Below are 23,438 nucleotides of genomic sequence, written 5' to 3' on the forward strand. Positions count from 1 at the left end.
CCAAGACTAAGCATGCCAAAGGTTTTATTTTCTACAATAGCTCCTCCATCATTCTGGTATTCCTTGTCTCTGCTTATTTTGGTTTGAATTCATCTTTACAGAACATGGGGTTAAAGTGCGTTAGAACTCCAGTACAAAAAAAATGGGTTTACGAAAAAGTAACTTTTGCCTCCTTCTCAAATGGGAGTTAGCCAGAAATTTCTACATATCTAGTACCAGAACTATTGGGAAGAAAGGCTTGGTATCAGGTCCAGTGAAATGAATAGTTTTCTTTATTCTATCCCTTGAAAAAGAGTTTTGGTCTCAAATCTTTTTGGCTAAGTTTTTTACTTATTTCCTGCTTTTTGCTAGTGTAGACAACATAATATATTAAGGGAAGAAATTAGATTATGAAGACAAAAACAACAGAATGTTAAATAATACTTGCAAAGCAGTATTGCTAGCTGAGGGTGTGAATTCAGATATGCTATTCTGCTAGTACTATAATTTCATTGATTCTCTCAACTGGGAAATGACAGTTAAAAATTTCCTGCCAAAGCTCAAAGTATCTATTAGATAAAATATCTAGTACTGGAATATAACTGGAAATCAGTGGGCGTATTGGTCAAGAAATACAAACAAAGAAAAAAAACTTTTTTGTGCGAAATCTTTGTATCACATATTTTTATGCCAGTTTATATTTCCAAAGAACAATGTTTAAAAGCACTTAAAACAAGTGAGTATACCTCATTACATTTTCATGTAGGGTATACATGTATTTGTACTTTTCACTGTGCAATAATAAAATGGCATAACAGGAACATCATTATGGTCAGAAGAGATTTAATTGTAATGCAAGTTTAATTGCCATGAATGATTTACAACCATATTATTAACAATACAATGCCTTTGATATTTTCACATGTTTGCGGGGTGCAACTCTGAAATATATTTGCCCGTAACTGACAAACTAAATTATGGCTCAGAGAACAGAAAAAGATACTCTCTCTCATTGTTAGGTGATGAACATTGAGATATATAAACCACTGCAATAGAGCATTAGAGTGTTTTACATCAAATCTCTCGTGACAAGATGACATTTTCCACCTGTTAAAAAAAAAAGAGGATTGCACACCTGCTAAATCTCAGATAAAGAATACAAGAATGACAGCATCATGGTTAGGATTTCACCTTATGGGCCTGGGTTTTTTGTTTAGACATTGTGCACGCGTGTGTGTTTGGCAGCATTCTGCAGCTACTGCCTGCTGGCATTTCTGATGTGCTGGCCATTTAAAGGAAGAGACAGTCATCCTGGGATAGTGGTTTTGAAGACTGATAAATAAGGCCTGGGGATATAATGGAGCTCCATTGACCCAGGAAGTGAAAAAATTGAGAAGAACCTGGCCTGCTGGTAGTTGCTGGATTTTCAGCAGGTCCCTCTTCCTGGAACGCTGCTTTTCAGATGTCCTCGGCAGGCGCTGTCTGTGCACGTGCAGTGTTGTGCGATGCAGGGATGGCAATGCACCTCCGTGTGCTAAGGAACGGAGCCATGTGAATTAAAGCTGTCACGCGGTGTATCCCAGGGTGCTATTCATAGTGCACAGTAAACTCTGCATTTACTCAAACATTTCTTTCCAAATTTCTCAAGTGGAAAAATGGGAGCGCTATGCAACCCAAAATCTCACAGCGAGACCTCCTGAGAAAATGCACCCCTGAGGGGAAGCTGAAATTACAGGAACAGCGCAGGGAGCTTTGGAAATAAAATACAACACCGGCACATCGGTTCTGAAGCAGTTCTGTGGAAAATTCATGGATGAAATTCCTTGGACAGAAATTTCCTTTTGATACAAGTCAAATTACACATTAAAACCCCATAAGCTTACCTGGCTCCGTAGCTCATCTGTAGCTATCAATGATTCCACTGCATATGCAGTACTTTGCTTAGGCTCAGCAGATTTTCCACCTCTTTTAATCTATTTATTGCATATACCGCAATGCTATCACTAACTTATTAAAGTCACCACTAGTTTATGATTACCTAACAGCCAAGTTTATTTGCTTCAGATGCACTGAGCCCCTGTTAGAGTTACAGGAACTGCTTGTGTCACAGCTGTTGTGAACAAGGTGCCATCAGGATTTCACTGTTGTCCCTACTGCAACAGGGATGGCTCGGGGAGGTGTTGTCTTTATAAAGGCAGGCTTTTGGACAAAGAGGGAGTCTTTACTGGCTACCAGCAATGTGCTGTCTATTTTATGTACATGCACTGTTTAGGGTGCTGTACCTGTGCTGCCTATAAGTAACCAAATGCATATACTTATTATTAGGTTATTATTTGACTAGTGTGCTGAAGAGAGGAGGATGTGTTGGCTGGAGTGTGCCTCTGACCAGAAACTCACAATTATTTCACTCAAAGACTACAGGTTAAGGGTAGATGAAGATATTCATCGATTTGTATTAAATTTGGCTGATAATTTGGCCAAAAGAAAATGCAACCTACCCCAAATCTTGCAGTTTCCAAAATACTTTAGTTTTGTTTGCATTTATAATAAAAGCAGAGGGATAGACTGGCTCGATTTGCACACTCCTGTGGATGGGATCTGGGTTGTTTGCTGCGTTACCTGTTTCACCCCCTAGCTCTGAGCTCCTCTTGAGGAGATTTTTTTCTTGTTGCGGCTTGCGGCGGCGGGGAGGTCAGGCGGCAGAGCCTGAGGGGGAGCGCTGGGCTCTGTGGGCATAGCAGGGCCGCCCCGGCGGGCGTACCAGGCTGCCACGCAGCCCCCGGCTAGACTTTGCTTTGGACCACAGCGACTGTGGGTGTGACAGTAATCCCAAACCTGTTGCATTTTTTTTATTAAACACCTTGCTTTGTTCAGCCTGGAACCCCTCTTTTGCATTTGTTTCCCCGGGGTGAGAAAGCTGGGCTCTTACCCCACCCCAGCTCCTGATTTCAAGTCAGGGTCACATGTGCCATCTAGCAGCTGTGCAAGATTGGGTCCCTCCCAAAGGCTGGGAAGCCTAATGCCTCTCACCTGCGGCCATCCTTAGATGAAGGCGTTTGCAGGAGCCCCTGCCCTGCCCGTCAGCAGGGCTGTAGCCTTGTGGTTCTCGCTTCCCTCGGCGGGGTGGTGGCTCCCCCAGTGCAGGCCCTGGGCCAGGCCGGGCCTCCCCAGAACGAGCTTGCACTGCTGAGGTGGCTCTTGGTGTGCGCTGCTGCCGCCTGGCAACTTCAGCATCTCCAAAGGCGGTAAAAACAGTTTCTGTTCTTGCCTGAAGCTGCTGTGGAAACTAGTCAACAAAAGTCTTCCTGTCAGTAATAACTGTGGCCCTAATCAGCTCAGGTGCTGATGTAGATGAGTCGCAGCGATAGCCATGTCAGGAGGGCGATGCCTGTGAAGCTGTTGTTTCCCGAGGACACCTAAGGGCATGGAGCAGGCCAGGGTTTTTCTCTGGTTTATAATGTTTTTGCGGTTCCTCGTGTGTGTGCTGTGCCAGTCAATCAGCGCAGCCCCATAGCCCAGAAACTGTTTTTTTCGTCTCTCCGCTGCTTGATGACGGTGTGTGCGTACCGGACGGGAGGACAGACCCTGTCAAGATGCTGCCACTTGTGTTGCTTTCTCCATGCTGACCCCTTCTGTCTTTGTGTCACCGTGTGGTAAGTGTTATTTATTAATTATACTGACAGAGGCAATGAATTTTTTTTTTTTTTGTCAGGTTGGAATATAACATCTATCTTGGCTTATCGTGCATAGAAACTGATTCCCATATACTGCGCTCTTAAAGCTTGTTTAGTGCTTTCAGATCCCATAGCCAGTATAGGCAATTCAGGTACAAGAAATAGATACTCCTGTTAGTGTATTTCCAATAATATTTAACTTATCTTTGCATAACTTATACAAATAAAGCTCTTCAAAGAGAGGAAAACAGGTGCAATACAGCAGTCGAATAACAAGCTCCTTCTGTATTTGGCTGCCCCTGAGGAAAATGAAGGGGTGGTTCCCAGAGCTCTGGTGCTTGCTTGGGTCAGCAGGGAGTCTGGAACATTTGTTTCCATGACCCTGTGCTGCATTGTAACTGCTGGAGATTGCTGCCCACTAGTGATCAGGGAAATCTGTGGTTTAAAGACCTTGCCTTGGTGAATTTTGCATTAGTTTGGCCTGGAACAGAAGAAGAAATCTGGCTAACTGTTACAGAGTAGGATGCCTTAGAAAGCACCCCCTTCCCCCAAGTGCAATTCACAAAATTGAAATATTTTAAGTTGTTATTAGAATGTTAAACTAATTAGAGTTAAACTAATCTTTCTTTTGAGCAGTCTCAGTGTATATGGGTTATACTTCTGGTGTGGCTCTAATGATGAAGTCCTTTGATGGTAGGGTCTGCAGGATTATTTTCCCTTCTACAGATCTGTCACTACATATTTTGAGTGAAAGGCTGCAATAGAAGGTGTGGCAGGACAGATGCTTCATTTCTTTCCAGCTAAACCAGGGAGCACGTGTGGGTTCTTTGATGCTCGGCTTGGATGGTGTGCATTACGCTCCTACTGTGGATTTTAGCTTTTTGGGGTTTTTTTTTCCCCCCCCTCTTCTAAAATGCATTTAAATACTTATTCATAGCTACCATTTTAATGCTGAAATTAAGTTGTGATTCTAGTAGATCAAGATAAATATCAGAAACTAGGTTTTAAGACTTTTTTTTTTTCCTTCCTGTTATCTTTCTCTGCCTAGTCACTATAAACATGCACCTGTTTGAAGGTGCTTTAATTTGCTGTGCTTCCTTCCTAAGGATGTTAAATTGCAGCAGAATCAAAGTGTAACTTGAAGAAAGCTTTGGCAAGCGTGTCTGTGTGTTACAAAGATGCCGCTAAGATCTGCAGCAGGTAGAGCCAGGGTTAGCCGTCCGACAGCCCAAGGGAAGGGGAGGCAGCGGAAAGTGCTGCGTGAAGCACTCAGTGCTTCTGAGAGGCAAGAAGGCTGAATTGCAGAAAGGGTTCTGGCCCATCAGAGGTGGGAATGCAGAGCTTGGCACGACAATTCTTGCTCTATCAATAGTCTCTGGCTGGTCCCTTGATCTTGGACTTTGACTTGCTAGCAGAAATGTCAAGACTATTCAGCCAGACTCAAAGTCTCAAAGGTGGAAAGGGGAAGCATCAGGACTACTTTTGTCTTTTTTAAGAAACTAATCCTAGCTGTGAAACATCTTGCTGCTTTTCATCACTAGTTTTAAAAAATGCACTGCCTTTAGAAATGAGTCTCCCATTTTAGGGCCAAATTATCTGCAGGTGTAAACTCATTTACTTCAGGGAAGAAGTGCCAACCTTACTAGTTATCTTCTAGTGTTTACCATTATTTCAAAGCATTTACCCTCTGAAAAGCAAGAGCAGCACGATCCTGCTTGTTCCTCTGGCATCTTAAAGATTTCAGTCCTATCCCTTTTTAACCTTCCTTTTCTCTAGTGAGTGCAGTGGGTTTTTTATCTTGAGTTGAAAGAGTTTGTGCTGAGTGGAGTTCAGAAAGGCTCATTTTTCTTCAACACTTACAAAACTCTTTTTCAATAATATTAATTATTGTTAACAGGTCTCTTAAAGATTCAACTTAGATAAGCTATTTTGAAACATTGGTTATCCTATTAACTGATTATAAGATTGTTTTTAAAGTGAAAACTGCATGGTTTTCTGGTCATTCAGGTTCCCAAAATGAATGAGCACTTTCCTTTGATTTATTGTTATTATTTCTCAAATACATTTAACGTAGTAGATAGTGCACGTCATTCTGTAAACTGCTGGTCTGAGCTGTTGTTTATTTTGTTGAACTATGCTTCTGTTGCATAATTGCATTTGCCAGGTGGAAGTGAGAGCTGTCTTTTTGAAGTCATAACTAATAGCATCTTGGGAGTTTACTCCAGCTAAATACTGCCCCAGTTTGTTCATCTCCGTGCATCCAATACATATCAGTCAACCTCCTACAGCAGCTTTCAAGGTTAACAGTCTGCATGCCCAAGGATAGATGGCCTACTTATTTATTAAAAAAAACAAAAAAATTGCTTTCAGTGAGTGACAATAGATTCAGTGATGCTGGGACTTCTGGAGAAAAAAAAAAAGAAGGGTTTTAATCGGTTAAAATAGGAGGTATTTTATACAATGTTAAAAACCTAAGACTACATACAGAAAACTATTACTGTGAAATAATTTCTTCTAGGTCATATTAGGATGTAAATGTGATTTAAATTAAATCAAGGAAAGTGACCAACAATTATAAAATCCTATTTCTGAAAAATGGAATTTAGGGTTTGCACTATTTCTCTATCAGACCTTTATGCTATCTCTGTAATAAAAGGTGAAAAGGTGACTTACGCTATTTAAAAAGGAGGTTATTGCAAATTGAAGATAGAGCTATAATTGGGTCTCCTGCTGATGCAAGTGAAGAAAAAACAATTAGTGGAACAGTCTAAGAAAAAAGGCTAATCTCAAAAAGTGGTTGGAAAACAGAAAGTTCTTTCCGTTGACATGCTGACACAGATAATGATAATCAAGGCTCTGCTGCAAAAGTTGCTGGGCTAGACAACTGGGCTTGTGTGACTGACTTCCCTGGTACAAGGCGCTTTTGTTTGCGTAAGTATTCGCTGTACACCTATGCCATTCTGAGTGCTTGGGTTTTTTTGTTCACTATGTTTGCTAATTAGGAATATTGTAGTTTTGCATTTTGATCTATGTTTTCCTTTTTTTCAGTGAGGTATAGAGTTCTTGTGTACAAAATCATTGAATATCTACACACAATTGAGGTAACTGCTATCATCTTCATTGAGTGTCTTCCTAGTCAGTTGATAACTATACCCTGGTGTGCACCCAGGCTGATGAGCACAGGATTCGTAACCAGAGTATCTTTAGAGATTATTTGTATGCCCTGAAATTCTGTCTTTTCCTTAGGACAAGACTTTAAAGATAGAGCAGATTTAAATGCCACTCGGGCTCTATTTACCAGAAAAATAGAAGGGTGATCGTAACTATTATAGGTGTCATCAAGCTAACTTCAGTTATTCACTTTGGGTAGTGCTTGAAATCTAGTTCTTGTAGCACCAAGTTCACTGGGGTGATCTGCTAGCTGGTGGTTAGTTAGCCAACAGGTCCTAAATCTGCTGCTCCAGCTGTGGTGCTGCCAGCATGTGAGATGACCTGTGTTTAGCTGAGCTGCAGTTGTCCCTTGTGTTGCAGAATAGACAAGAGTATCACAGGCATACTGCAGTTCTTCTGAGAAAAAGCTGCACTTTCCTTACCAGATTTGTACTTAATAATTGGTTTTATATTACTGAGTTTTTTGCTAAACTTTTTTTAAGGCCTGCCTTATCAATATTTTATAGAAAATGTTCTTTCCTGAAGTCTCATATGAGTAGCAAAGGTCAGGTACGATGGCAGTCTTAAAATCCACATTTTTATTTGACCTTTATATGCTTAACAAGTGTATAATTCTTCCCCCCCAGCCAATGGGAAGGATGATGTGCTGTGTCTTTGATGCTAAGGTGTCTCAAATTCTCTGTTCCTGCTTCAAAATCACTTTTGTGAAATGCTCTAGCTGTGAGACTTGTAACTCTTGGGGCTAACATATCCTTTTGTTGTTGTTGTTTGCTGGATGGTGGCTGGGTGGGGGGGAATCCTCAGCATTTCCAGCTTGCGTTCTGATTTAGAATAAAATTGTTTTTGAAATATGACCTTTCCTGTAGAATGGAACTAGTTGAAACTTTAATATCGAATTAGTGCTTGTAAGATTTGTAAGTGTCGGGGCCATTTGGCAAGCCTGCAAGGCGTTTCTGTCTCTTGTCGAGACTATGAAATTGCCGGGATTTGACAGACAATATAACAGCTACGTACATCACCGTGCAGAGAACGATGAGGTCATTTTCCCCTTGGATCAGGAAGCAATACCCTTATGAAGCCTGTGTATCCTGCATCGGAAAGAGAGCCTACACCCTGTGGGAGGGGACGGGGAATTGGCGAAGCTAACACTGGGATGTGCTGGTGGGAGCTTAGAATTGCCCTTCTCTGCACCAGTTTGTCTCAACCAAGTTTTTATGTTTCTTACTTGTAGGTGACAGATAAGCCCTGAATTTATAGAGTATGCATATGTAATGAAGGGGAAAAGAAAGCTTTGTGTTCCTCAGTGCAAACTTGTGTTGTAGTTACAGTTTTATTCTGATGTATTGGGGTAGATGCAGTCTGTCAGGATATTACAAATATTCAGGCATTTTTCCAGTTCAGATATTTTCCAGTCAGATATTTTTTTATCATCCAAGTAAGTGCTGATCCCCAAACTGGTACGTCTTAGTGCTTTTAGTTAGGTGAGTTCTTTGGCTTGGAGCTGGTTAATCACTGATTGGAAAGTTTGACTTGAAAAAGAAAAGTCTCAGAAAGATATAACTTGGGCTGTATATTGTAACTAAAACATCTTTAAATCTGTTAATTTTGCTGATATTGCTGTATTACCTACCTGCCGGATGTTACTTACTCTGAACAGTTTCTAGGTTTGTAGTAGCTTGTTTCATGTATTTTGTAGGCTGGCTTTATAAGCGTTAATTAGTCGAAAAAAAAAAAAATGTCGTTGATTGTACGGCAGTACCATCGTTTATTGATGCATCTTTTAAACCATTGCTTTTGTGGTCATTTCCTTCTTATATACATGCATATATTTATTTCTAAAATGAGGTAGTCAATGACCGTCATATCATTTGAATAATGAACTGAAAAGCTTAGATTTGTTGGGAAGCCCTTTGCATGTGGTGATTCTTCAAAACATGTTTTTGTTGTGATTGAATTGGGTGTCATTCCTCTCCCCTGCTTCACTGTTTTGTCCTTATTTTTGCTTCAAGAAAAAGGTAAAAGTAAAATTCTAGGTTTCATTTGTAAAGATTATTCATAGAGGAAATTGTATCATCATGATGAACAAACAAATGAGGCATTTTATTCACTTAATGGCTTATGTTTATAGTAACGTATACAAATCGCTCATGAAAGAGTGCAGAGCTTAGGATGCTCTGCTGAAGGGGAGTCCTGCTTGAACAACAAATTCAGGATGTGTTCAACAGATTTTTGTCTCATGGCTGTAGCATCTGGTCGATTTAGACACTACAATTGTGAACCTTGCTTTAATGAAATTTATGAAACAACTTGAAGTGCAAATGTCTCTTACAGAAATTTTCAATAACAAGCTTAAATTACTATTATATTTTAAACTGAAAATTTTATCTTAGTATTAGCCTAATTCCCAGAATGCAATATAATTTGTTTCTGTTTTTTTTGAATCCAAAGTATTTATAAAGGTAATAAAAAAGATGCATTTCTATGTGATTACTTAAAATCAGGATTAAACAAACATTAAACAGAACCAAACTAAAAGTAAAGATGGTAGAAAGGCTGAGTAGTGATATATTCCAGATAATTAGTCTGATCTTGAGCTGCAGAAAAACTAGTAACAAAGAATCCCATAATAAACTGCATCTGAAATAGTATTAGGCCTTGCAATAAAAGGATCTTGTGGGGTTTTTTTCATCACTGAAAATAAGGCAAAAATGAATGTACGTGTGACTGCATTTCATAAGAACTTTCTTGAATTTGCTTGTATAAATCTATCAATGGGTGGCTGGCTGAGACTCCCTGTCAATGAGATAGCTGAGAGGTCTGATTCCTGAACACAGGAAGGAAGTCCTTCCTCTTGTCCAGTATGAGCTCTCTCTGTCCTTAGGCACCTACTGCAGAAATGAAAAAGACCAGGGGCAAGAGGCTGGAAAGTTATAGGAAAACCAGAGTATTTTATCCTCTTCTGTCTATTGCGGTGATCCTCAGTAGCACATTTACAGCCTGTACCTAAAGAAACACAGTAAATGCAGGTTGCCTTAGTTGTTACCATGAAGTCCTTTATCTCCTAGATTTGGAAACTTCAGATTTTATGTTGTTTCAGAACTGTCTTTATGAAGATGACCTGTCATTAATAGGAAATTCTTTATATCTCTATGATTTTTTTTGTGTGTGTGTTATATTAGAGATGTAAAATTATTCCAACTATTGGGAAGTGTGGTTGGGTTACTGATGTTTAGGGCAAGAGTTGAGGCATGTAATATGTGCAAGCAAAGAGGGGATAGTTAAACTTTCTGGTCTGCTTTTTACAAGACATTTTGTTGCCAAACCTATTTTCAGCTTCTGAGTGAACTTGCAATCACACTACTAGGAATTTTTTTAAGTACTGTAGTTATAATTTAGGAAAGTGTTTCTCCAAAGAATGTGGGTTCTGACAATTTTTTTTTTTTTAATACCTCTGCAGAAAGAGTTCAGCAGTTTCTTGGCTTCAATGACTTTTTCAAAATAAAATCCCAGACGCTGTCTCAATCATTTTGGAATGTTTTCTAAAGTTGAGTAAGAGTGGAGGGAGCGGGGGTTTATGTGCATGCATGCACGCACACGGATGACAAGGATTTGGAGTGAAAGAGGGAAGGGAAATGGCAGTCCTGGTCATGCTTAATTTTATTGAGTTCGTTAGTGGAGGAGGGAAAAGGTACAGCTCAATGTTTTGAGATGGGAAAGAATATTTCAAACTTGGTCAAGTAAACGTGAAACTCTGACTTTGTTTGAGAAGACACCTTTTCCATTTTTGAGCAGCTGCAGCCATTTGCTCACCAATATTTCCTCTCTCCTTCCCCCCAAGCCTGCCTTTCAAGAGGATACTTTAAGCCTGAACTATGAGTTAGGGAGTTTAAAATTCCTCTAAAACACTCTCGGCTTTAATATTGGGAAATTGGCTCATAAACAGTTTCACTAAGTTCACTTGTCCTTAGGATCTCTGTGTCACTCTTCTGTGAGCTTGGGCTTCTGAATGATTTTTTTGTTAGGTTTTAGGACTCCTATGGGATAGATTAGTTTAATTTATAGTCTCTAAACTGTACAAAAGGGAAAATGAAGTTATCTATTACTAATATTTAAAAGTTAGTGATTATATTGTATTTACAAAAAAAAAAAAAACCAAAACCAAAACCCACCAAACAAAGAAACAAACAAAACCAAAAACCAAACCAAACCAACCTAACAGCACCTCTGCAAAAAGGTGTCTTGTGACTCAGATCTTAAGTTTTTGCAATAAAAACACAGCTAAGTGCAATTCAAATATCATGAATTTGAACAAACATATATCATCAGAGCTATATGGAGACCTGAAATTCTATTTTATAGAGGTTTTTAGGATTTCAAAGCTCATTCCCATCCAAAACTAGAATGTGAAGGTTACAGAGTATTTTTTCACTGTTTAAAATTTGCCAAAACATTTGGTTTCACTTTATGTAATTCAAATGGAAAAGCATTAAAAAGTAAAGCTATGATGTAACAGCTTCCTTCAGCTATTTTCCTTCTCGTGTTTCTTTCCAGTACATTTGCAGTGCTACTAGTGCAATTTTATAACCTATCCTATAGATAGGTTATTAAATCTATTTCCTAATGGAAAGCTGATGAATCCTCTTCTAATACTTTTACTCTAAATGGCAAATAATACGCTTTAGTTGTATGTATGTATGTAAATCATTACATTAAGTGACCCCAAAGCTTGTTGACAATGTTTGAATAGAGTTCCAGCTTTGACTTTTGGTTTTTATTTGTGAATTCAAGCATGCTAATGGAAAGATCAGCAGCATACACTGAAACATCAGTCCTATATTGACAAAAGACATTGAACATGTTATGGATCTGCGTACACCCATATGTGTATAAAATATGAAGATATCCATATATATTTTCTGTCCTTAAAAGTGAAATTATATTCTTATTTAAGTCTTGAAATATAGTACACCTATCTAAGTTTACATAAGCTCTGTGACAGAATGTAATTTTTGAGCAAGACATTCTATATTTGCATAATTATTTCTTTCTGAAGTGTTAAAGATACTTTTTGTGCTCTTTTGCACTCATCTTAAGAGGCTTAAAATTTCTTTTCAAATAACAGTAAAGAAAGTTATAAGATCGTATGTTTAGACTGTAAGATAAGAGAAAACAAGGACAGTTAGTAGAGGATGAGGTCAGGATTAATTTCATTATATTCTCTTCTTAAGATGGTGTGTTTAACCATTAAGTGAATTGGATATGTAGTTGATATAGCAAGAATCTTCCTGGATAAATGTGTCAATTTCCTGTGTTCCTGCATTTCATATGTTCTACATAGATCTTGAAGATCCTAATAACTTCCTGCATATGTATTTCATTAAATACTTTATCTTTTGTGCAAATCCCCATTTTCAGTGTAGAACTAAACAGAGTTTTCCAGGGTAGTCTACCGGAATTTGAACTTGGAGCAGAGACACTATTTCTTATAGTGATGGATAGTTGCTGCTTTTGAGCGATGGACACAGGATGTCAGATCCAAATTCACATTTTTGTTGAATCAGATTAATAGTGCAACTATTATGGTGCTCAGTCTTATATGAAATTCAATTTATTTATGCTCTTTTCAATTTTCATTGTATTATTGAAAATCATCTTTAGTGAGCATGACTAACGAGGCCACTACATGGATAAGGTAATTCATATTCTTCAGAGTTAAGCTCAGCTCTCTGCATGCTTAGAGACAGAGAGTCTCTTGATAATCAGTCCACCTTCTTGAGCCTTTTTCCTATAACTGAGGAATTTTTATCCAAAGGAGTTACTTAGCAAGAGGACTTCTGATTAGGAAACAAAACTGTATATGTACACCACATGATGGTGTGATTTCCCAGAACCGGATAGCTTAAACTTCTGGCTCCAGGTTTTCTTTGGTAGATTGAAGATGCTGTGGTAAACGTTACAGCAGCGCTGTGTGTTCAGATGGCTTATTTCTGCACTGCTCCGGAGCTGGCGCCCCAAGCTAGACCAGGAAATGTTCGTCCCCAGTGCTGCTACGTATGAGCTCTTTCTGTCCTTAGGAGTCCACTGCAGAAATGAAGACTAGGGGCGAGAGGCTGGAAAATATTGCTTCCATTTAAAAGGTAGGGTAGCATCTTGCCTAAGTACGTGCTTAAGGGTCTGTGAGAGAGACAAGAACTAAACTCAGATCTCCAGGGCCCCCATCCAGTGCTTTAATCATGAAATCATTCTTCCCTCAGAAGTGAGTTCTTGGTTGACGCGCACAAACAATAAGCTTTCTTCCCTGCCCTGTGATGCCTTACTTGTTTGCTGCTGAATGAACTGAGAAACTTCTGTGGCAGCAGATATCCATATTTCAGAACAAAAATAAATGGACATTGAGAAACTTTCCCCCTTACTTCCAGGCTCTGTATAAGATACTTCTCTGGAATCTACTTGCATTCCCTACAACTGTGGGTTTTTCATCCTTTAGGAACTTTTTTTCGGGCTTCTATTTTTTCTTTTTTTCTAATGCACATGCCACTGCTGGCACAAGGGAGACAGGAAAAATACAAGAAGAATGTAATAATTCAGAAATTTATGAAATCTCCAAGGTACTGTGTGCAAGAAAGCGTCTTAAGCTTTTGCCTGGGTCATACAGTTGAAATCTGGCAGCTGTTCTACTGCTATAACTCTTCTAAGATGCTACAGTGTGTTTATTCTAACATAGTTTTATTAGAATATATATTTCAGAGAAAGCATTTTGTTTGGTAAACTTGTGGCAAAAATATAGTTTTCTCCTGTATTTAAGTCCAAACTGGGGGGAGAGGGGGGAAAGGAAAGAATTATGATTAAGTGTTGTTTTTTTATGATCTGCATGTAAGCTAGACTTTCAGCTGGTTATCTTGCCTTAGTTCCACTGACTTAAACAGTGTGATGCTGATTTGTGCTAGGTGTCAGAGTGACCATTTTATATCATCAACTTAGTATTTGTCATCACGCATATTTGTTTGTCAACAAAAAATGTTGCTCCTAATTTCAAAATGATACGGAATGTATTTGGGAGGTACTGATTAAAAACCAAATTGGGCCAATTGAGATGACAGCGTGTGTGTGCTGGATGGTACAAAACATTTGTGATAGCAGGTTTGCAGAAGCTTAATGGTATAAAAGAGACCATAGTGGCTGCAGTAAAGGAAAGAAGTAATATCTTCCCCAGCAGTAAGCAATCGGACTGCTGAGCAAAGAGTTCTCCCTGGGAGGTAAGGCCCTGATCTAACAAACACTTGAAAATATAACTATGTCCTATTGTCTTCAGTGGAATTTTGCACATGTTCAGTGCTGATAAAAATTTAGACTGAGATTTAGTTGAAACAGATTTGTCTGGAGCAAAATACTAGTAATTTTTTTCCTCATTTGTCCATTTGCTTTCTTAATCTAATATATTTCCACCTTTTTCTCCACCAAAACTATGTGGTATAAATCTTTTATGCTTGCCTTTCCAGCTATGCCTTTTAATCTTGGGAATAGTTTCTTTATCTTTTCAGGTGTTGGGGCATCACTTTAAAATGCAGTTACTGACTCCAGAGATAAATTCTGAGTAACTCATACCAGCTGTTTAACTTTATCATAATTTTCTTAGTGTTAGCCTATAATCTTAAATTACCTATAGTGAGCATTTTAATTTCCTTTTTAAAAATGGCTTGCCCTTGTTGCCTGGAGATGATACGTACAGTGAGGACTGTCCATTACCCAAGGGTCCCTGGCCGTTTAGTTCCACTTGTTTGGACTTGCACGTTTTGATGTTGTGCCAAGGTATATCATTTACATTTGTCAACAGTGAAGCATGAGGGAGCACTTGGTTTGTCAGCACAGTTAAAGAGGTACAAGCACCGTAGTTCGTTTCGTTCCTTGTGCCTGTATCTGTTTGTTCAGGGTGCAGCGGCTTGTACTAGAGATGATCAGGCTGTAGCCTGAAACCCCTGTTTTATTTCAATACATGAGTTCAGCATGCTTCCGTTGCTGAAAAGCAGAAAGAGGGAGTACGAGTGCCTCATCATTTTGTGCTGTGACTATTACAGGCTTTATTAGTAGCCTCCAAAGAATATCTCCAAATATACTGTGATCCTCAGTGGTGAAATGAAGAGGTAGAGTACTTGTATCACTTATCTCCTGCATCTCCCACCATGTTAACACTCTGCAAACATACTAGGATTGTTCACTGAGGAAGTTATTAACCTTTGCATGCTGGAGGAAGCACACATTTTATTGCAGTCAGCTGAAACCTAAAAATTCATTTAGGTCATGTCAGCCTGAAACTTGTTTTTTAGCATTTAGGTTACCTTTGTAAACTTCATGCAGTATCTCATTGATAGAAAACTCATGACTGATATGAAAAGCCTGGTTCGTCATGTCTTCTACCATTTTGACAGCTCATCTTTCGCTTGTTTTATTCTTACTTTCATGGTAGCTGTTGAAGGGTTTTAAACACTCCCCTGGTTTCTTGACGGATATTTATGCCTCTTATGGGCCTCTTATGAGATGAAGAAGCAGAGGTCAGAAGCATCCTGGGAAATGCTATATGGAGGCAATAGTAAGCTGTATGTACATGATAGTGTGTTTGTTTGTTAAGAAGTGATTTATGTATCTCTGAGGTGTTTACTTTGGGGAACTGAAGTCACCTTGCAGAATTATAAACAAAATGGAAAATGTGAGTCTTTACGAGGTTGGGTTAAGTGAGTATCAACACTTCAACGCTACTTGATTGAGAGGTGTGGTTTAGTGTGTATAGGATTGGGTCTCTAGGTTTTGCACAAACATATGTAAAATAGAGTTTATTTAGAAGAGAGGGATTATTAAAAAGGTTTTTGCTGAAAAAAATAAATTCTTCTTTGTGTCAGGAAGAAGGGGCTTCTATCTTTTTCTGGTGTCTAGTTTTTATATAGACCTGAATATCTTTCTGGCTTAATTTAAGTTATTAATTCCTTGACTCCCCTTGAAGTGGACCGAAACTAACATTTATTCTCAAGAGCTTGTTCCTTAGACCAAGAAATAAATGGAGATACATTTGAATGAAGATACATGGCCTATGACCACTCTGAACAGAAGGTCAAAATTTTACTGAACACCTTTTTTGAGAAGTGTGAGGAAATTGGGTGGAAATGGGCTGTTGGAGGGGGTGCTGGTGCTTTCTACAGCATAGAGTAAGAGTTGTCAGCCTGAAGTCTTGGCTATTGTGCAAAGATAAAAGTAGAAAAACCATTATTTTCAGTTTCTTGAGGATTTTTTTTTTGAGGGGAGAAAACATTTTCCATCTTCAGTTGTAGTAAAGTTTCATTTAGGCATTGGTGTCTGTGTGAAAGTTCAGGCTTTACCAAAAAGAAAAAAGAAGGGGGGGAAAAAAAAAACCAACCCAACCATCATCTAAAAGACACGTTCTGCAAAACCACCCTTCAAGGAAAACAAAGACTTCCCTGCCTAGTTCTGCAATGATCACAGCATCTCTAAGAACAGGGGGTAAAAGGAAGATCTTTGGAGAGATATAATCGCTTGGATCTAGGGAACATTGTGTCACACTTTAATTGACTTGTGGCATTCTGAATCTACTACCCAGTCCTTTGGAAAGTTTCTCCTTTTCTTTTAAATGAAACGAATATATAAACCAGAAATCGGGAAGAAGGCAAACATGCCTTTCTCAGAGCCTGAGTGTACTTCTACAGTTCGTTTGCATTCACAGAAATAGTCTCAGTGAAAATTATTAAGTCACATGAATAGTTTTAACGTTCCTGCCCTGGACTTGGATGGTTTAGTCTCAAGGAAGCAAATATTATTCCAAGTATATCAAAAAAGGAAGTTAAGTCTTTGAAAATAATAGTTTCAAAGTCTTTGCTGGCAGACATCATGTATCATTCCATCTCTGCCCTGCTCTAATTGATTTAGAAGTGTTAGGCATTTAGTGAGTGTGAGTTTATCATTTATTGAAATCAGTCTCTTTCTGCAAGCTTGCTTTCTTCTCCCTGGCAGTCAGCTAAACTGTCTCCAAACCCTGAATGGCTCCAGGCTGAACTAGCCCAGCGCTGATTGCATAACACAGTAACAGCCCCGAAACGTTGCTGTTATAGATTGACCTCATCTGACCTGGAAATGCCAATCCATTAGAGAAAATAGCGCTGGCCTCTGACAACAAATAAATGTAACCCCTGCACTAGGGCAGAGCAGACTCGAAAAACAATGAAGCGTTTTCCCATGATAATTGTTCCACGGTCTGGAGCAAAAATATTTTGAATGCCCTCTAATGAACAGTTGTAATTAATATGCATATGGTTATGTTTTAGTAATAACCAGATCTCATAAAAATGCCTCTCTGATATTCCTGTACAGCTTGTAGAGTAATTAATGTAGTTCAGTGTACTTGGTCTATTATGCATTAAAAAAACAAACTGTGGAACATCATGTTTTCCACTATGTATTTTACAGAAAGCCTGTAGATTTAATGAAACCTGTCCGATGTTGAGGAAATTGCCATATTAACTACAATTTATGGTTACACAAGCAACTTTTATGGCTGACAAACAAGGGATCTAAGACATGCAAGTAAAGTTAAAGAAACAAAAGCTGAGCTGCATTGTATGAATGTGATTGTGACCTCTAAGAAAATGTCTTGAATTTTCAGAGCTCTCTGAACTCATATATTACAATCAGCTCAGGACCCTGAGAAATGAAATCACTTTTTCCTTGTGTTTTGTGTGCAGTTATAGAGTTATAGCTAGGGCACACATCTCTTGTCAGCAGTGTGCAGCAGGTGACTGTGCCACTGTGCTACAGTCTATGCATTTTCAGTACAGACTTAATAGCTCTATGGTCAGTGTCTTGTCTCTTCATTAATTTTGGTAAGCGCTTTTAAAAAATAGCCTAATTAGCAGAGAAGGGGAAATAAGAGAAAGGTCTCTGCATAGCATCACTTTGAATCGCTGGTATTATGCGGAGCAAGAACTGTATTCCAAGGACACACTAATGGCTCTAAAGGGTTAAGGGCAAATCACTGTTTTGTGTGTGTGTCATCGTCCCCTCCCCCCCCTTTTTTCCTTCCTTTTTTTAATAAAAAGAAACAACATAGAAATACTGTATATACTACAGAAATGTCACTGAAGAAATTTTCCTGGAGCTGCATTTTTAGTTAATATGCCGCCTTTCTACCTTCTCAAATGTAAGAATCCCTTGTTTCATCAGTGTGCTCCCTTACATGTCTGGCTGCATTTCATTTTTGTCTGAGACTGTGAAATACCCTCTGCAGTTACCATGGGGTAGGTGGTGGTTGTTCCCCTTGCATCCCAATAATCTAGTTCTGCTTCAGTGCTCTTATATTCTTTAGGATAATGCTGTTTTCCCATGTTATGTTTAGGTTGTGTAACCTTTTTGTTTCTTTCATGCTGATTTATCAGATAGTGATTAGTTTCTATTAGACTACAATACACTTATCCATTTTCTGTATACTAGCTTTAATTTCTTTTTATCAAGTTACTGGATCTTTTCTGTACTACTATTAGTACAGAAGACCTCTGTATTTCCAGGTTTCTCTTTTCTGCTAGCAAATGCACAATAAAAAAGTAGCATGCTTGTGAAGTAATGGAATTATTTCCATGTAAGGAAAAGATATTAAAACCAGCAACTATGTCCTGTCATTGACTTTGAAGAGTGTTATGACAGGAGCAAATACTGAATCTGTTTTGTAAGGAGTATCCTTACTACTTTTTTTACGTTGGATATGTGTTACATAGCCTGTCTGTCCTATCTAAGACGGTTGCATGAGAAGCAGCCCTGCATGCCTGTGAGTCTCGATCAAATTAAATTCCTCGGGGTTTTTTTGTATAGTGTAACTGTGCTGGTTTTGGCTGGAGTAGAGTTAATTTTCTTCACAGTAGCTAGTATGGGGCTGTGTTTTGGATTTGTGCTGGAAACTGTGTTGATAACACAGGAATGTTTTAGTTCCTGCTGAGCAGGGCTTACACAGGGTCAAGGCCTTTTCTGCTTCTCACCCCACCCCACCAGTGAGGAGGCTGGGGGTGCACAAGAAGCTGGGAGGGGACACAGCTGGGACAGCTGACCCCAACTGACCAAAGGGATATCCCACATTATATGATGTCATGCTCAACATATAAAGCTGTGGGAAAAAGAAGGCAGCGGCAGAGGGGGACATTCGGAGTGATGGCGTTTGTCTTCCCAAGTAACCGTTAGGCGTGATGGAGCCCTGCTTTCCTGGAGATGGCTGAACACCTGCCTGCTGGTGGGAAGCAGTGAATGAATTCCTTGTTTTGCTTTGCTTGTGTGTGCAGCTTTTGCTTTACCTATTAAAATGTTCTTATCTCAACCCACGAGGTTTCTCACTTTTACCCTTCTGATTCTCTCCCCCATCCCACTGAAGGGAGAGTGAGTGAGTGGCTGTGTGGTGCTTAGTTGCCAGCTGGGGTTAAACCACGACAATAATAGAAGTTATTACAAAAGTATCTGCTTTTCTAGCTAATATTTTAGTGAGGGAGAAAAATGGCCTTGAATTACTTTAGAAATGTTTGTCAAAAGTAGCTGTATATATTTAAAAAAAAAAAAGGAAGATCTACAGATGTCACTAAATGTACCGGCTACACCTGGATTAAGAAATTTCTGAGCTGAAAATATAAAACCATACATACAATGTACTGTGAGGTATCCTAACATCACTGCCTAATTTCACATGCTCAAGCCAAGGCCTATCTTTTTTTTTTCTTCCTAATTGTTATTTGTGTTCCTTTACCTGAAATAGACTTTGAATTCCTTTATTGCACTTACAAATCTATTTTGCATTTCCCATCCTGGAGTTTCATTTTCTCCCTACAATATGGACAGCTCATTACTCAGGTTATCAGGGAAAGAGAGTTTCCTCCATCCCTGATTCCTGGGGTTCTGTGTCTCAATATTAACGCTTACAAATGTTTCTTTTGGTATTTTAGTGGTATTTCTAAAATTAAATTTGCAGGTGTAGGCTACTGATACTGCATTTAAAAACTGTAACCTTTTCAAATGGGTGAGGATTTTTATTGTAATGGATTTGCAACTTTTTTCTTTTTTTTTAAAACTGCATATTCGGAGAATGTGGTGAAGAATTGTTCTCATCTATAGTTTGGCTAATGAGGACAACCCAGGGCACAAAGGTACTTTTACAGTGGAAATGACTACTAGAGTCAGTGATGAAGTATTTATGATATACCATTGGCAAACGCCACTGAGCAGATGCAGATGTAATTGTGAGGCTTGAACTGTACCTATAATTCATTACAAGATGCATTTCTATGTTATATTTTTGGAAATATGAAGCTCTTGTCTGTGTATGGAGTCTGTCTTCTGAAAGCATCCATCTGATTCGGACCCTGGCCTGAAGGGAAGCCCTGTGTTGGAATGCACTAGGATTTCTTATGGCCAGTGCAAGGATGCGGGGACCTGGTGCTGCTCTCAGCCCAGGAAGGGATATGAGCTAGATACTTTTATCAGGGATCATACAATTAGCTGGGAAATGCAATAGAGGGTAAGTTTGAACAACAGATTTAACTCGAGTCAGGATTATAAAAGGGGAAATTGGATCTTTATCCAATGATCCCTATTGACTGTTCTTAAAGATTTATGCAGAGAGATGTATTTTAACAGTGTCAAAGAGGTCCCTTTGTGGTCACGGTGGGTCTAATGTTGACTTATCTAGTACTTAATTTGGGCTGGCTTCATGGATTTAATTCTGTCTAACCTTAAGCACCTATATAAGCCTCCCAAATTAGGAGTCCACTTGCTCTGTGAAGATGGTGGAAAGAAATAAGGTTGGTCAGTAGCTCCCATGGGTTGAACTGCCTCTTAGAGATGATGGTTTCTCTAAGTTAGCTCTGTAGGGAGCCCAGGGTGATAGGCTTCTAACTTAGGCTCCAGACACTTCAGAAATTATGAATGTGACTCTGTAAGTTGAGGCAAGACTGCAGGGCAAAAACAGATGTGAAGTGTAGTCAGAGAGCAGGATGTGCTGGCCACAGGAGAAAGTGCTAAGTTCAGCCTCTCTATATTTCTCATGCTGGGTTTCCTAGATGAAAAATAAGCATCTTTTATTTTACAGCAAATATTTCTAACAAATGACATCAATCCCCATCTGAGACTGCCCTGGGGCATAAAAATAACATAAGGGGAATGTTTGGCCAGCATCTTTCATACTGAAATAAACAGTATCTAAACAAATATTTCTGTATTGTTCCTAAAGACAGACTCTGCTAGACAAGTACTATTGTTAGACTGTTAGAATAGGAGTAAGGCAGTCTGCTACCTGGGTTTCCTCATTCTAGGCAGCAGATGAACTAAGTGTAAGAGCTGCTCCTCTTTTCTCCCAGGAGTGTTTACAGTTTTGTTCACTCTGGCCTAAACGTTTGTGGGTGGTTTTTTTTTTTTTTTTTTTTTTTTTTTTTTTTTTTTTTTTGCAGTGGGGTCATTGAAAATACCTGGCTGACCTGCCAGTCTGGTTCTGAGTATTTCAAGCTTGTGTCCATTCAATCTGAAATAGTTATTTTGTCTTTTAAAACAAGAATAGGAAAAAAAAAAAAGAATTTTTTTTACAACTTTTGTCATTTACTACAGGCATTTATAGATATTTTTAGGAAAGTTGGCCTTGAAAATATATTCTGTATTTGCACAATGAATAGGATGTTTACCTTTTTAAAATGTTTTCTGTGAACAGCTTAAAAAATTGAATTAACTTTTGCAATTTAGAGGAAAAGTGAACTATTTATTTAAGTACTTAATCCGTTGTGCATCAAGGCACTTTAATGATTCAGACAAGAAACAGACTGAAACCCAACAAATGTGGTGAGAATAATATGTGACGAAAAACTTGATCTCATTTACTTTTATTTGTGAGGTGGAAGGAAAAAGTGGTTGAAATCTTCTAGGTTAATGGAATTCTGAATGTTATCTTATGTGACCATGGTATCTTGAAGAACAGATTAGCAGCTGGCTGGATCAGTTTGCTGGCAAAGCAGCAGAATTCTTGAACTTTGGATATCTTTGGTTGCATACCTGGAGGAGACATGTTCCAACTGCAAATAGGAAGTCAACTGCCCCGAGCAGCTGTCCTTTCACTGCTCCAACAGGCCAACTTCATTAGCAAAAATGGATGACAAAAAAAATTCTTTTAGGGAGCAATATCAATCATCAGCTTCAGTAAACATTGTTTGGAGCAGTGGAGAAAAATGCTTTTGTCTGTGCTTTTGCAATTTTATCCACTTCTGCTCCCCAGAGCTTATTCTGAAGCCATGCAATTCCTAGCATTTTTTTCTGAAGAGAGCTCGCACTAGAGGCCTTGTCTGCTTGGTCACCCCTCAAGGAGAAGGAATGTCTCTCCATATGTCTTAAGCAGAAGGCAGCCTAGGCTGACAGATAGGAATGAGATGATGTATTCCAAGAAATGCTCGATCCATGGCAATATAATGAGTTTGGGGGGAGGGAGGGGGGGAACTAAACAAAACTTGAGGCAGATATGAATACCAGTGAAGGACACAACCCCTGCCTGTCCCCAGAGATGGCGATCTACAGGTGAGGCTGTGTACACATCAAGAGGATTAAAAAAAAAAACAACAACAACAACAACAACAACAAACAACAAAAAACAACTGAGGAACAAGAAGTCGAACACTTTAAAGAAGGAAGTTGTAGATAGTTCAGATGTGTGAAAACTGACAGTGGTTTTATTGTCTCCTTGTAACACAGCTCAGAAACATTCAGGAAGCGGTAGATAGAGTGGAAGAAGAAATCAGTAGAATTCAACGGGACGGGGGGAAACAAGATTTGAGTGATCTAGATCTAATGAAAAAATCTGTTTGGATATACATGTGCAAACTCAAGCATCTGTGTGCATGTTAATGTATTGGCCTATTTTGTACATAGTAAAAATACGTTGGTTAATGAAATTCTCTCTATGGTACTGGACTATTATAGACAGAGTAGTGATTTGCAAATAACTAATCAGCTGTAAGCCTATGTGGAAAATAAACTTTGTCATTACAACTGTAGATCGACCCATAGCTGCTCTACCTCCAACATGATAGCTGCCATGCTATGATTAGCACTTCTAAGAACACCAGGTGAGAACCCAGGCCTGTTTGGCAATGAGCAAGAGAGAAGTCCTCACCAGTTCTCAATCTCCAGCACAGTGTAGAACATGTTTTAGCTGTTAGCCTGCAATTTATCCCACAAACCTGCAGCAGATGCTGTGTTTCTGGCCCTCTGAGTCAGCAGCATAGAAAACCACACAAACTCTGATCTTTATGTAACTAAAAGCAGTTCGACTAAAGGTAGTCTGCTTCAGGCATACTCATCCTTGAGTCAGTCAGATTTTTTTCTTCCCTGTTTTCTACTGATAAACAGTATTTCCCATTTTTCTGTTTCCCTTGATTGTTTTCAGCCTCATCCATGTTTGCATCCCACTTTATGCATTGTCAAAAGACTAGTCACCTAGTTTCTGGAGAATTAAAATTAGTTGAAAATTATATGTAATTAATTTGCAAGAATGAACACTGATGTTTGGGTTCAGCCTGGCTGAGAGATGCTCTGGTAGTGCGTTTT

General features: G+C 38.9%; 1 long non-coding RNA gene across 1 annotated transcript in view; it reads left to right on the forward strand.

Annotated features, from left to right (window-relative positions):
• Positions 1–3,076: 3,076 nt before the first annotated feature.
• Positions 3,077–23,438, forward strand: part of LOC148051050 (uncharacterized) — a 124,609-nt gene continuing 104,247 nt past the window's right edge. Inside the window, exon 1 of the long non-coding RNA XR_015700464.1 lies at positions 3,077–3,632. This is a non-coding gene — a long non-coding RNA (uncharacterized LOC148051050). The remainder of the gene's footprint in view (positions 3,633–23,438) is intronic.

The sequence above is a fragment of the Nipponia nippon genome, unplaced genomic scaffold, assembly GCF_047370975.1.
Source record: "Nipponia nippon isolate SJK-2023a ecotype South Korea unplaced genomic scaffold, ASM4737097v1 scaffold_7, whole genome shotgun sequence".
NCBI classification, from domain to species: domain Eukaryota; kingdom Metazoa; phylum Chordata; class Aves; order Pelecaniformes; family Threskiornithidae; genus Nipponia; species Nipponia nippon.